Source organism: Myotis lucifugus, unplaced genomic scaffold (genome assembly GCF_000147115.1).
Source record: "Myotis lucifugus unplaced genomic scaffold, Myoluc2.0 scaffold_0, whole genome shotgun sequence".
NCBI lineage: Eukaryota > Metazoa > Chordata > Mammalia > Chiroptera > Vespertilionidae > Myotis > Myotis lucifugus.
Window position 1 is genome coordinate 19,962,072 of NW_005871048.1, and position 12,353 is coordinate 19,974,424.

Below are 12,353 nucleotides of genomic sequence, written 5' to 3' on the forward strand. Positions count from 1 at the left end.
CGTGAAAGATATTTTTCCATCCCTTCACTTTCAGTCTGTGTGAGTCCCTTCTAATGAGGTGGGTCTCTTGTAGACAGCAGATGTATGGGTCATGTTTTTTTATCCATTCAGCCACTCGATGTCTTTTGGTTGGAGCATTTAGTCCATTTACATTTAAAGTTATTATTGAAAGGTACTTGTTTGTAGCCATTTCTTTTTTTGTGTGTGTGTGGCTGTTTTCTTTCTGAGCTTGATATTTCTTCTTTTTACACCAGTCCCTTTAGCATTTCTTGCATGGCTGGCTTGGTGGTGATAAACTCCCTTAGCCCTTTTTTTTTGTCTGTGAAGCTTCTTATTTCCCCTTCAATTTTGAATGATAGCCTTGCTGGATAGAGTATTCTTGGATTCAGTCCTTTGCTTTGCATCACTTTGTAGATTTCCGTCCATTCTTTTCTGGCCTGATGTGTTTCTGTTGAGAAATCATTTGATAATCTAATGGGAGATCCCTTGTATGTTACTTTCCGTCTCTCTCTTGCAGCCTGTAAGATTCTCTCTTTATCCTGAACATTTGCCATGGTAATTATGATGTGTCTTGGTGTGGGTCTTTTCAGGTTCACCTTGTTTGGGACTCTCTGGGCTTGTGTGACTTTTTTCTTCCCCACCTCAGGGAAGTTTTCTGATATTATTTCTTCGAATAGGTTTTCTAATCCATGTTCATCTTTCTGTTGTTCTGGCACCCCTATTATTCGTATGTTGTTTCGTTTCATGTTGTCCCAAAGCTCCCTTAGGCTCTCCTCCTGTCTTTTAATTTTTTTCTCCATTTGCAGTACAGTTTGAGTGTGTTTTGCTTCCTTGTCTTCTAATTCACTGATTCGGTCCTCCGCTTCTCCCAGTCTACTGTTGATACTTTCAATGGTGTTTTTTATTGCAGCTATGTCGCTCTTCATTTCTTCTTGGGACTTACTTAGGTTGTTGATTTTTTCACCTGTTTCTTCTAGCTTCTTGCATACGTAGTTGAGTTTTTCATCTGTTTCTTCTTGCTTCTTGAACATCCGGTGCATGTACTCTAGGAACCTTATTCTGAATTCTTTTTCCGTCATGTTGCATATCTCTGTCTCACTTAGCTGCTTTTCTGGCGAGTCCTCCTTTTCTTTCCTTTGGGGGTTTCTTTGTCTACCCATGTTTGATCTCACTGACATTACTAGTTGTTGAATCGTTCAGTGGCTGGACCCTGGGTGGCAGTGGCTGCTCCCTGGGTGGCAGTGGCTCCTCGGTCTGTGGTTGCTCCTTGGGCGGTTGTGGTAGCAGCGGCTCCTCTGTTGATAGCAGGGCCTCTGATGGGTGCTGTTCACAGTTGTGGTGGCTCTTCTGGCTGGTGGAGGGAGGCTTCAGACGCAGCAACTGTTCCCCAGGCAGAGCGTGTGGTGATCAGGAGGCCGCTGTTGCTTGAATCTGTTGCGTTGATTTAGAGGCACAAAATACAACACAACAAGGCACAACGTACCAGGCACTGAACACTATTGTATTTACGATATTACTAACCCCAAATAAAGGTGGCCACCCGAGCTAAGAGAGTTGGGAGATAAGGGGGAAAGAAGAGAAAAAGGTAGAAGAGAAAAAAGAAAGAAAGAAAAAAAGGAGTGCAAAGATGAGATTGGAAAAGGGAGGGGAAAAAGAGGAGGGAAAAAAAAAAAGAAAAAAAGTAAGAGAGAAAAGAAAGTGAAGTGTAAAAGGGGGAGAGACTATTTATGTGAGGAGAAAACTCCTATAGGTCCGCCACTAATACCAACAAATTGCAGCAACAGATTCCTGGAGATGAATACAAACTACAAACAACCAATAATATCAAGCGACGCAAGGGGACAGAGAAGCGCAGAAATAACCGGAGGGGGGGGTAGAGGGAGGGGCAGGAAAATAAAAAGAATAAGCAGTCTAACCTTACAAACACTCAAAAAAAAAAAAAAAAAAAACAAAAAACAAAAAACAAAAAAAAAAAATATACTCGTCAATCAGGCAAACAACGATAAAACAATAGAGAGAGAAAAGAAGAAGAAGAGAGAGAAAAAAAAATGGATAGTGAAGGAAGATGAGGGAAAGGTGTATAAGGATTTAGAACAGGGGATTGGACATAAGATATTTAAGCAGGGTTAAATTTTGACAGAGGATAAAAAGAATAGGGAAGATCTAAAGCTGGAGTAGGGTAAGAGAAACAGGACAGCAAAAGGGAGAAAGTGGGGAAGATTGTTTAGCACAGAGGCAAATTGAGGTAGAGAAAAATGTTGCTAAAGGAACGATGAAAATAGAATGGAGAACATTAGTCCCAAAATAAAATAAAGACAAGATAAAATGACACTTTAAAAAATGGTAAAATGGTAGCGGTAATAATACTAGTTAAAAATAAAAATGTAGTAGCTGAAAGGGCAAAATCGGGTGATGGAGAAAAAAGAAAAATGAAAAAAAAATGTTTTCTTAGTTAAAAGGAGAAAAAGTAATTTAAAAAAATAAAAATAAAAATGTGCAGTAATGCAGGTGCTTCAGATCTTCTACTCTTCTTATTGGCACGCCCGGAATTCAGGAGAATGTTGACTTTCCCTCTGATACACTGTTCCTCCTTGTTGTAAGCCACAGTCCTTATTGCCTTATCTGTATTTACAGAGGAGTCAGTTCGTGGCTCTGCCTCTGGGTGGCAGTGTGTCTGGGTTGACCTCCGAGGCTATAAGTTCTCTCCGACCAGGAGCTGCCTATTGTACCTGAACCAGCTCCGCCCAGAGGTGGTTCCCCCGGCGCCACTCCCAGTTCTGTTTCCCAGGCTCCCCAAAAACAATCTTCCCCTACAAGCTCTGCTAGTGACCCCAACTGGGCACTCACATGCACTGGGCTCAACAATCAAACTCACAGAAGTAAGAGGAAGTGTGCGAACAAGAGCCTGGGAGGCTGTTCGAACTCGCAGGGTTCCACCCTCCAGAACAGCGCGGAGTGTCTGCGCGCGCTCAAGCCCCCGGCAACAACAAGTAGCCGGCTAACAGGGAAACTCTGAGGCAGCCCCTTTGCATCCAGTCCAACTATGGGCTCATCTATAGTGTCACCTTCTGGCAGCAGCCCTGCGGGAGCCCTCCCCACTTGCGAGACACGCTGGCCTCTATGGGCACGGATTTTGGAGAGCGCGGATTTTGGCGGACGCAGATTTTCCCCTGCGCCCGCACGCGCGTTCCTCGCTCCAACCTGAACTGCGAACCGCACCTTTGAGGTAAGTCTAACCTTTCCGTGGAGGGGTGCAGGTCTCCCCTTGGCTCTTGCAGTCGCGCTGTTTGCGAATCGTTGCCTCCGGGTTAGTAGCCGCTGGGTTAGTAGCCGATCTCTGGATGCCGGTAAACGCTGCCTGAGATGGCGCAGTCTCGCCACTGCGCTGGCGCCCAGAGGGAGGTTTCAGCCTCAATCTCTAACCATCCGCATTTTTTAGGAGTTTTCTGTATTTCCTGGCTGCAGACTGTCTCTCAGCTGAACCTCCCCAGCTTCATCGGGCTGATTGTTACCCGTTTCAGCTGCTCGCCCCTATCTGGTCCGGGACAAAGCACCAACACGTCCGTCTAAGCCTCCGCCATTTTCTCCACCCAAGTTCATTAAGTTTGATCCTTGCATCCCCATAGTGCAAGTCTAAAGTGATATACAGATATTATTGAATCAGCTGTTTTCCAACATAACTCTTCTTATGCTCATACATACTTTTTAAAATTTTTTAGACAAAAAAGAGTAGTTTAAGAATACATGCAATTCAAAATCAGGAATTACAATAGATAAGTTTGTACACTTAAAACATACTTTCAAAAGTAAATAGAAAATTTACAATTTTCTTCTCTTCAAATATTTTTAAACTTAAACTTTTCATAATTTGTTTTACACGTACAAATTTCTTCTAAACATTTAGTGCAAAGAACAAGGGCTTTGTGATAAAATCATGAAAGTGAAATTATAAATATAGGCAAAAGTTGCTTTCAAATTCTACAGAAAACTGGAGCCAATGGGCATTAAATGCTACCCTGGAAGTTAAGCATGTAACCTTCTGAATTAATTTTGTATTTGGTCTCCTCTAGAATTTTAATAGTGATCATTATTTACACTTTTATGAGTCTTTCTTTTACTGATAACAGAACATTCCCTTTGAATGTTCCAAGGAAAACATTTCAGCTTAGCAATATAATAGAGAATTTTTAAGTAATTTGTCAAAAACAGTGGCACCAGTAAAATTTCCTAAAACCTTAAAAAAAAATAAAAAGCACCTTTACATTCTAACAGGTTTCTCAGAATAATGCTATCAATATGTAATTCTGCAGTGGAAGGATATTGTTAGTATTTCCTGTTTACATTTTTTTCTCATTCTTCTGTGAATTATAGTAATGAGTCAAAGCTCAGTTAGACAAAAAAAAATCCATAAAATCCAATATAAAGGTCTCAAATGTGATAGAATTTGGCTGATATATAACTGCAATCATGGTAACTTTCCTGAGCTTTATTGACAATTTTGCACAGAACAAATAAACATTTATGAAAAATATAAATCCAGGAAATCTGTGGTGAAATCGGTACCTTAATGTATATTCTAAGGCAGTGGTCGGCAAACTCATTAGTCAACAGAGCCAAATATCAACAGTACAACGATTGAAATTTCTCTTGAGAGCCAAATTTTTTAAACTGAAACTATATAGGTAGGTACATTGTTATTAACTTAATTAGGGTACTCCTAAGGCTTAGGAAGAGCCACACTCAAGGGGCCAAAGAGCCGCATATGGCTCGCGAGCCGCAGTTTGCCGACCATGGTTCTAAGGCCTAGTGGTGATGTATTTTACTGGTGGATAAAATTATACTTTATATATATGTGTAAAAAAAGCTAAAGTGCTTCGAAGTTTGTCAAAGTATAATGAGAGTCCAGTAAAGGGTTATAAAAAGGGGATGGCATGATTTAATTTACATATTTTTAAAATCTGGCTCCTATGTAAATAATCAAAGGATGTAAATATAAAAGTAGGAAATCAGTTAGAAAGCCATTGCAGTTGTCCAGATTTAAAATATAAATGAATATATATTTAAACATATATTTAAATATATTATGAATATATAAATATATATATATATATATTTTAATATATTTTATTGATTTTTTACAGAGAGGAAGGGAGAGAGATAGAGAGTTAGAAATATCGATGAGAGAGAAACATCGATCAGCTGCCTCCTGCACATTTCCTACTGGGGATGTGCCTGCAACCAAGGTACATGCCCTTGACCGGAATCGAACCCGGGACCCTTCAGTCTGCAGGCCGACGCTCTATCCACTGAGCCAAACCGGTTTCGGCAATATATATTTTTAAAGTCTGGACTACCTAAATACATGTACCTGTACACACATATGTATATATGTAGAGGGAGAGGCTTACAATGAGGTATTAGTAATGGAGGAAAAAGAAGTAGACATACTAAGGATAGATATTTAAAAACAGAACACAGAAAACTTGCTGATGGGTTTGAATGAGGAAAGTAAGTTAAAGAGAAACATCAAGGATGACATCTAAGTGTTTGATTTGAGTGACATAGATGGTGAAACTGTCAACTGAGATTGGAAAGATTCTGGGGAGTAAAGAATTGGAAAAGGCAGGGAACCTCAAGGGCTCTGTTTGTGACATGATAATAGGAGATTACAATTAGACATCCAAGTAGATATGTCAATTTAGCAGTTGGATGTTTAAGCCTAGACTTTGGGGAGGAATTCTGGGGTAGAATTATGAATTTAGAATCATTTGTATGGATTATTTTAAAACCACGTAAATGAGTAGGATTTCCTGGGGAGAGAGTTGATAAAGAAGCAAAAGAACCCTGAAGATGCCAAAGATTAGAGATTGAGCAAGAGAAGATCCAGCAAAAGCATTTAAGAGGGAAAGGCCAGTGGAGCAAGACGAGGACCAGGAGAGTGTGGCATCAGGGAATTTAAAGGAAGGAATAGAGTCAGGAGGAATGGAGTGATCAGTTGCATCAAATTCTGCCTAAAGTGTGACTAAGTTGACTACAGAGAAGTGACTGTTGGCTTTGGCAATACAGATGTCACTGTTGATTGGGGGCAAGAGTGCTCTGAGTGGAGTGGTGAGGATAATAGACTTTGTGGAGTGGGTTTGGGAAAAGAATGTGAGGAGAGAATGTGGAGTCAATATATATATAGACGACTCCTTCAAGATGTGTTGCTGAAAAGGTGATCATAGGCATGTGATAATAGATGGAGGGGTCAAGAAATGTTTATATGCCTTTATTAACTATAAACTAATTAATACACAGTAAAGGGGAAAATGCATTTAGAAATACAAGAGGGCACATTTTTGAAAACATAATTAGATAGAGATTGGCGCTGCCTAACCATTTATTCGTGCATATTTATTAGTTGAGATGCCTACTAGGTGTCAGACACTGTATTAGATACCAGGTACATATTTGACAGCACCTTCTATTTCCTGAAACAAAACTGTAGTGCTCTTTTGTAGCTAAAGTGCAAACTGATTTAAATTTGTTCTGTGTGATCAGAAACAGTCCCAGGACATCAATACCGGAAGTGTTGGTTCAAAGAGGAAGCTTGCTTAATTCCTAACAGCCTGGGTTCTAGCCCCGAATTTGCCAATATTAGTGCAATATGGGACGCTAGGACTCTCTGAGTATCAGTTTTTCTAAAAAGAGAACTTTGGATGAGCTGATCTTGAAAATGTCTAGATTTTTTTTGGGGGGTGGGGGGTGTCAAAAAGGTTATGGTTTGATTAGCTTTATCTAAGCACTCACTCGCAGCTCTGATATGATGGATAGTCTCTCAAAGTCAGGCACTGCTCAACTCTATGTTTGCATGTATGCTAATAGATTCATTATACTCTAACACAAAGTAAGAATAACAGATGTCATTGACTGGAGTCATTTATAATATAATGTCAGTTGTGTTTCTTCAAGGTGAATCTGTAAGGTGGAATTCATAATTGCCATCTTAGAGGCAAAGGCAATTCAGCCTACCAGAGACTACAACACTTGCCCAGTAAGCAGCAGAGCCAGACAACAACCCAGAGCTTTTGAGGCAAAGTCCAGGGTACTCTCCATTAAACACAACACAGCCAGAGGCTGCATTTTGCTATTCAAACTATGTGGGACCGTAAAGAAGCAATTGATAACCTAGTCAAGTGCCTTTGAACTATATGTCAAATTAGAAAATCCAATATGTGTAAGACAGGGATTTAAGAAAAAAGTAAGATATTAATTATATGTTTGTAATCCTCTCCCAAATCCAACCTCCAAGTTGGCCTTCTAAGAAAATGGATTATTGCTTGCTTAGTCAGCCATAGGAACTTAATTGTGCCTTTTGGAGGCATAAATAGAAAGGATAATTGGAAGATGCCAGAAGAGTGGCAATTGCTCTCAATAAGAAAGGTAGTCTAAAGAAAAAAACAATTTTCAGAGAGTTATGAGAATGAGAATCTGTGAGGAAAAAGGATTTGAAATCAACACTTACTATAATGTAGGAGATTTTGAAGAGAGATGAGTTAAGAATTTACATATATTTTTGCAAAAACTGGCCACAAACCAGCCCATTTTATTTGATTTATAGTACAGCAGATAAAAGTTGAGCTTCTCTGCTGAGGTATGTAAAGACACAGACTGCCAAAAATGCACTCACAACAAACTATTTCAGTGGAAGCATTCTCTTTGCATCTTTGCAGACAATTCAATCTTCTAAAAGTAAAGCAATGGAATCAGGCTTAGCTCTAAGTGTGGGCAGGTCCCTAATGGATGTGATAACTGGAAAGTTAGGAGGCTGCCTTTCCCCTAAGTATCTCCCCCAAAACACTTTCTGTTGGCTAAGACATCATCAACACAGAAAATAATCCTTTATTTTGCAATAAAGATAAAGAATTTGATCTTCTACAAATAATAAATCATATGCATTTAATCCTATATTTAAATATAGTATATATGATAATAATGTAATTAAGGCAATCTATCTCCTGCTTTACTTAATTTAGCATGGTCACAAATCTGATATTAAATTTGGTTCAACTTCATAAAAAATTAGGTATTTCTATTAGGCCAAGAAAATTTGCAATATAAATAATTAATTGAACAGAATGTCATTTTATAATTTGCATCCTACATGTCTACGCATATGAAAATACATATGTTTGAATGTTCATGTGGTATAAAATAATGTACTAAATAGTTTGGGGGGAGCAGAATTACACAAAAAGGAAAAGTATAATTTTGATAAAATGTATTCATAGGAGAACACTGTGGGATATCAGAGAAAGGTACGATGCCGTCAAGTTGCAATGAGTTAAATTAGTAATTTTGAGTGGAAAATAATTTCAAATTTTATGCTTTCAAAGGACGGTGAAAGCTGCAGACCCTCAGCTCCCAAAAATGAGGAGAAAAAGAAGAAAAGCCTATATAAAATGGAAACTCTTGAATCCCATGATATGTATGTCCAATTCATTGGTTTTATAAGTATGTAAATATGAATTACCCAACTTATGTACTTTCTTCTTTATCACAGGAATGTTTACAAAAGTAGAAAGATAAATGCATATAAATGTTATAAAACTATTTTAAATGTCATAAAAGTATTTAGAAGTTTGGTCAATTGTTATTATGTATATATTTCTGCATGGATTATTAATGGTATTAGTATTGTGAATAAAAATGTAAATAAAATATTTGAGACAAAGGCTATTAAGACCTCTATTCTTAGGAACTGTGTTTAGTACATTGCCATGTAACTATCTCAGTTCTATCTTCTTACTTGCAAAAATTGATGTGCCGTCAATTGAAAAAGGCTATCTTACCTAATAATAGACAAACATGTAAATTGACCGTACCTTCGCTACGTTAACCAGCCAATCAGGAGAGTATGCAAATTAACCTAACAAAGATGGCAGTTAATTTGCATACATAGGCCGGTGGAGCAGCAAAAGCCCCATGGACCCGGGGCCGGCTCCAGCTGGAGCCCGGCCAGAGCGAAGGCCTGGGTGCCGGGTGCTGGAGGAAAACCGGTGCCAGTAGCCAGGGGAAAGGAAGGCCTATTGCACAAATCTCTTCATGCAACAGGCCTCTAGTAAATTATAAAACTGTAAAGGGCTACAAAGTGAACTGTTCTTGGCATGAGAGTGCTTTTTAAGAATATATTGTAATCTACAGTTCTGGAAGGCAGTTCTATCGGTCTATAAACTGATCTCATGTACATGCCGTATTGTAAATGGGTTTTGGAGAGAGATGTTTCCATGTCTTTTCTCCCAGAACTTCCACATGACAGCTCCAGGTTATAGCCAGACCTGCTGGGCACTGTTTCAGTACTTGCGGTGAAAAAGGCCATTCCCTCGGACTAGAAGAGTGGCAGATGGGAACGGTTAGACTCTTCACGGAAGTCCAGTGCTCTTGGAGAGCACATTGTCAAATCAGAAGTCTGTATACCTCTCCTGAAGTTTGGGAAGTTATGATTCCTAAACCTATGATTCTTTATTTGATTCTGAAACAGCAATTCTTTTTCTGTAGCCCATACTTCTATGCCACCTCTAGCCAAATTTTAGTGGAATATTTTTCTTTTTTCTGTTGAAGAGAATTTATGTATTTGCTCTTCATATAAGTGTTTATATGTTTGTTTTTATATTTTATATTTAAAATATATAAGTATATATATAAAATCACATTTAAATTAAGAACATTTCAAGTAAATTTATAAATAATCCTTTAAAATTTTTAGCTTAATCAATTTATTAAAACTACTGGAGGCCCAGTGCATGGATCCATGCACGGGTGAGGTCCCTCAGCCCGGCCTGCGCCCTCTCGTAATCCCAGACCAAGTGATATTTTGCATTCTAAGATAATTGATTTAAAATAAGATGTTTATTAGAAATGCATGTTGTGGGGAATACCATGAAATGTTATTCAAAATATTTACAAAAGATATACACTGAATAGAAACTTTTCCCCTGTTTCATCTTTAGGTGAACCTCAGCCTGCTAATCACGCATGCCAAAAAAATGTAAAAGGTCTGGAAAAGGTCAAAGGAGACACCTCAGAGGCTGTGTCTCATCAAACTAGGACATTAGGGAAATCTAAGGGAAACGGAGATGAGCATACATCTGCTTCTATGAATGAAAAGCAGAATTCCTCTTTTCTCCCTAAAGATAAGAAGCAACCTCCCTCGGACAGCAAAAGAAGTAGGGAAAAGGAAAATGATGATTCTTCTCCATCCATTTCTCATCAACTAAAGAAAGTCTTACCAGCGATCATGTTTAATGGCTGTGAAGGATCATTATCAGGAAAAATTACTCTACAGGATTTCCCAAACACAGTGGAAGGCTCTAAACAAGAAAAAGGCAAAATTATTACAGAAGTAAAATATGGGGATTTTAATGTTCAAGTGGCAAACAAGAACAGATTTTTCTCTAAAATAGGAATACAGTTCCCAACAAAAAAGAGATGTCCCAAATGTCACCAGTGTTACTCTGGCAGACATATTCCAAGATGTTACCCTTCTAGAAGCTGCTCTTATAAGTACAGGAATATATCGATAGAAGAAATAAAATCGGAGTCTCCATCTAAACATGAAGGAGAAACCGCCAGAACGGAGAGCTCCTCACTGGAAGTCAGCATTGTAGGGAAAGGAATTAAAGTTAAATACATGAGTAAGAAACAGAATATAATAGTTAATATCACTCATCCTAAAAGAAGGGGGAAGACAGCTAAATACGGAAACGTTTCCTCCGATCACACCACTAAAGAACCTCCCAGGTCTTCTGCACAGCCTGGTGTCAGGCTGCCTGAAAAGGGGCGGCTTGGAAACAAGCATCGGAGTCCGGACCCTTTGCAAGCCTCTCCTCCTGCTCTGTCTGCCGTCCAGAAGGAGGTGAATCCTGACACAGCTGTGGTTTCTCTGTGCTCAACCCCCGAGAGGAAGACTAAGCCTGACAGGCTATTTTCAGTCTTAGATGACTGCGAGTTAGAATCTGCCATCTCTCAGCAGAAGGACTCTAAAATTAATCGGAACACCTCACAAAAGAAACATTTCTTTGAAGCTGAGGCTCTTCTCAGAAATGTTTTTCCTACTTCACATGATGCCCTAAAGACCACAAGTTTAAGTAACGCAGACTTAAGGAAAATGCCTTTTGAGGATAGAAAAGTCAACTTCGATATCCCAGAAAATATCACAGCAGACTCATACAGGCAGCAAAGCACAGGAGGAAGAAATTATTTGCCAAGTACCATTATTAACATCTCTCCAGTCCAACGTGGCCAAGACTCTGACTTTTATTCTTCATCGTCTCTGAATGGGAAGCACACGGGAGCAAAGGCAGCCAGCATTTATGGCAAAGGCAGCAAAATTCCACCTGCAGATGACGGTGAGAACTCAAAGTGCAAATCTTTCCCTCCCAGTCAAAATACTGTGAAGCCGTCCATTCCATCCTGTCCATTCACCGGGGCCAGCGGACAATCAGAACCTAAGGAAACCCCTGGGCATGCATTTCCCTTTGGTCTCAGTGCTGAGTGTGTGGTAGACTATGAGGAAGAGCACGCTGATGGGACTGGCAGAGACTTCACAACAGCCACTTTACATAGCGACTCTCATACACACATGCAGCAACTACTGAAAACGAAGAGTACTCAGTGTCCAAGTCTCAGCTGTGCGTCCTCTGGCGGGCTTGCCGCTGGGAGCCCACTCAATAGCAGTAGCCACAGCTCTGTGGAATGGAGTCAAACAGGGTCCCAGGCAAGTCATGCAGAGATGGCAGCCCCCAGCAACACAGAAGTGTCAGCCGTGACCTCAATAACTGATGAGCTTGAGCAAAGATTAATTATTCAAAATGATAAAGAAAGCATGGTTGATTCTAATTGTCCCATGGGAATAAAACACCTTAAAGAGTCACCCAGCTTTGGGGGAAATGTTGAAAAAGACGAGCTCCTCATAAGGCCAGTGGTAAAGACTACACGCCACAGAGAATTTGAAGACCTATCAAATGAGAATCATAGTGAAGCCTGTTTTCAAATGAAATTTCCACCAAACACTACTGAGTTCAACTCTGCAGTGTGTGCTGCAGATAATCTGTTTCTTACTGAGAAACCACTGACCAGTGATGCAGACCAATACAGTAAGCAAGATGAAATAACCCTGGGACTAACCAGCTTTACACAGGAGGCAGCAGAGTGCCAAAGCATTGCATCCATGAGGCCAAATGCTGAAGGAGATAAAAAGGAAACTTACTATCACCAAATGGACATACTGCATTCCCCTCAGAAACAGAAGGCTTTGAAAGGTGCAGTGCTATACAGAATCCTTTACTTCATTTTTACATGTTTGAGCTTTGGAA